Source organism: Crocuta crocuta, unplaced genomic scaffold, assembly GCF_008692635.1.
Source record: "Crocuta crocuta isolate KB4526 unplaced genomic scaffold, BGI_CrCroc_1.0 scaffold69, whole genome shotgun sequence".
In the NCBI taxonomy this organism is placed as follows: domain Eukaryota; kingdom Metazoa; phylum Chordata; class Mammalia; order Carnivora; family Hyaenidae; genus Crocuta; species Crocuta crocuta.
In genome coordinates, this window is record NW_027551576.1 from 654,270 (window position 1) to 658,135 (window position 3,866).

Here is a 3,866-nt window from a genome sequence, read left to right on the forward strand (position 1 = left end):
CAATAAGGAAAAGAGATAGGAAAGGCATGGTAAGAAGGCAAAGTACATGTACGGACAGAAAAAGAGGACTTAGGGAAGGAGATATAAAAGAGATGAAAGTTAAAGAATCACTGTCAGGGCTTTGAGATGCCGGATTAAGGGGATAAGTCTCTGTTCATGCCGCTTATGCCTCAAATCCTCCAACACAAAAGCTTTGTAAGGTTCCACCATAACCAATTTAGTGAAAAGTCTGGATTATAAATATGTGAAGAAATATGCTTCTATATTATCTCAAATGTATATAGCAATTTGAAATGCTAACAGTCTTTCTGAGCAGATACCCAGCAATATTCCATTTTAAAAAAAAAGATAAACATATCTGTAATAAGCAGTGTCCATCTGCACATATGTCCCTCCTTTCTCCCAGCCTATAACAGTGAAAGGGGGAAAAATGTCAGTGACCTAAGAAAAGATGGATCAGACATTTGTCTGAATCCCTCACCAGCACCAATTATAATACTAATAGATGTTATTTATTGAGGACTTTCTATTGGCTGCTGTGAGAAGGGAGATGATTCACTTTCAGAAGTACCTAATAAAAGTTGTGCTGTCTAATTAACAACAGGTTTACAACCTATTGGAAAATGTACCACCCACCCCACTCAGCCCCTGCTCACGGCCACAGTGGAGTCCCAAACCCTTAGACACTTCACTCCTGGTTCTTCCCCTCTCTGTTTCACGGGCTTATTTTTACGGGGTTTGCAATGATCATGCACCAAAGAACCGAAGCCTCTGTATCACCTCAAGGAATGTACATTTGTTCCAATCAGACTACTTTTTGCCTTACATGAGCTTAGGCAACATGGGGGTAAGGCTGTAACCTCTGTAGTATCAGCCTATGGGGAATCAGGAGAGGGACTTGTGTGCCAGGAGATAAATTGTCTGTGTAACTGCCCCGAGTATGCTTGTCGATCAGACACCCACTCTTGATTAAAGCCTCGCTGCGCTGTGCTCTGAGTCTCCATGTCCCTCCTTTGATTGGGTCAGTGGGCTTATTTCTCACAGCTGCATAACAAACCATCGCAAAGCTCGGTAGTTTAACGATTTATTTCTCATAATTTTGTGGGTTGGCATTTCGTTTCTGATCTCATGTGGTACACTCATGTGGCCCCATCCACATGGTGAGTTCAGGTGGGATCCTGTCTCCCTGGTACCTCTTTCTCCATGTGGTCTTTACCATACAAGAGTCTAGGCTGGGCTTCCTTATCTAGTAGCACAGATGGTCCAAAGAAGCAAGACTTAAGTCTTAAGACTTAGGCTTGGAGTTGGCCAACACTATATCTGACACTTGCAGTGGTCAAAGCAAGTCATAAGCTCAGTTCAGATTCTAGGGGGAGGGAAACAGATTCCACCCCTTGTTGAGAAGAGTGGTAGTACTTACAATCATGAGAATCATTGGCAATCACCTTTGCAGGCAAGCTGTCTTACTTGCCACATGCCAGAAACTGTGTACTATCTCAACGAATCTTCAAAGCAACTTATTAAATAGCCTCCTTTAAAAAAAATAAATAAATAGTCTCCTTTGGTTCCTATTTTGCAAGTAAGGAAACTTAGTTCCTTAAAGGTTAAATACCTTCTGCAAGTAGGTAACAGATCTAGGACCAAATCTTTACCACCTTGAGAGTTCTAATTCACAACCATCCCTCAAAACAACAGTCAACAGAGTTAGAGAAGTTAAACCCCAGGTTCCCTCTCCCTGAGGGAAGCAGAAAAGCACAGTAGTTAGGAGCTCAGACTCTGGGGTCTAACTTGCTTTGGTTCAAATCTTGGCTCTAAGCCTCACTGGTTCTGTGACTCTGGGCTAGTGACTTAGCCACAAATTCATCATCTGTAGAACAGGACTGATAACAATATTGACTCCATAGCACTATTAGGAGCTAGGGTTAATTTAATTACTTTTTTCATTCCCTGAGTGCCATGTTCTTCAGAGCTACTGCTGACCAGTGATCCTGATAATATGTGACTTGATCGTCATCCTCCCTGCTGATCTTGCTTCCGATTCCGCTTTGCCTCTGGACCCATGCTGCCGTTGCAGTGACCGCTACTGAGGGTCCTGCCCCACTATGGTCCCTCTTTTCATTCGTTGCACCTCCTGCTTCCTTTTGGAACTGCCACTTCGTGCTAGAGATCTGGTGGCTGTCCATGTTGACCTACAGCACTTGGCCTTTATCAGTGCTCTGTTAATTCTTCTGATTACACAAAAGAAGAGCAGCTCTCACGGGCTAATCCCATTAATACCTTGTTTCGCCTGTGACCATTTACAAAAGGTTCACTAACATCTCTTTCTAACAAAAGAGAAGGAAATGGAAGTTTCTCTGGTTTGGGACTTAGCTGGGTGGTTCCTGTACTAACTCAGCTGCGTGTGGTTTGAAAGAATTGCAGTGTTTCAGAATGAGCAACCACTAGGTGGCAGCAGTGTTTCGGTTCCCAGTTCATTACCGTCTCTCCACCACTCCAACCCTTAGAATCTCAAATACAGCTAAGATGCAGTTCCTTTCAAAGTGAATGACTTGCTTTTAAATCAACTTATCCATACGAAGTTCAAGGTGAACAATAAGTTTCAGGTACATTTTCTTGAAAATGCACTGTGATGGCACTAACTCCATCGGAGAGTTCTCAGAAGAGTTATATTACTAAAGCAGTTTTATAGCCTTTGGTTTTAAAGGGCATGAGAAAAGTAAATAAACCTCAGCATGTTTAGGGCATGGCCAATGCTGATTGTTTTCCCCTCCGGTTGTTAACACCCAACAGGCCAAAGGTCTGTTGGGTTAAGAGTTCATGGACTGTTAATGGGATTGTAGACACATCACCCACTTCCCTGTGAGGTCCCAAAAGGTTTTCTTGGGGAAGATGGAATTTCAGTAATTTATTGAGAAGCAGGTGTAGGGACCTCCCGTCTTTCAATTACATCCCCACAGGGATCCAACGTGCCGAATGGAATTCCAAATGGAAGGTACAAAGAAGGAAGAGCAGGTAGAGGAAAGGCCAGGAGTGCTGACAAAACTCTTATCGTACAGTATGAGGGATCAAGAGATGCTGTCTAGAGTTGAAAGAACAAAAAGATGTCTAATATATCACTTAAATTTACTTAGTAAATTTAACATACAGGAACAAGCTATAACAGATTGTAAGTTTATCTATTTAAAATAATCTCTGGGGCACCTGGGTGGCTCAGTTGGTTAAGTGTCTGACTTCAGCTCAGGTCATGATCTCACAGTTCATGGGTTCGAGCCCCACATCAGGCTCTGTGCTGACAGCTCAGAGCCTGGAGCCTGCTTCAGATTCTGTGTCTCCCTCTCTCTCTGCCTCTCCCCAATTTGTATTCTGTCTCTCAAAATAAATAAATGTTAAAAAAATTTTTTTAAATAATCTCTATATTTGAGGTGCCTGGATGTCTTAGTCAGTTGAGCACCTGACTCTTGATTTTGGCTCAGGTTATGATATCAGGGTTTGTGAAATCAAGCCCCAGGTAGGGCTCTGCTCTGACAGTGCTAAACCTGGAATTCTCTCTCTCCCCCTCTCCCTGCCCTGCCCCTGCTTGGGTGCTTTCTCTCTCTCTCAAAATAAATAAATATTTTTTAAAAATAAAATAAAATAAAAAAAAATAATCTCTACACTCAACATGGGGTTTGAACTCATGACCCCAAGATCAAGCATCATATGCTCTTCTAACTGAGCCAAACACGCACCCCATATATTGGGTTGTAACTTTTTTTTTTAAGTTTATTTATTTAATTTTGAGAGAGAGGCACCTGGGTAGTTCAGTTGGTTAAGCGTCCAGCCTCAGCTCAGGTAATGATCTCATGGTCCGTGAGTTTGAGTCCTAC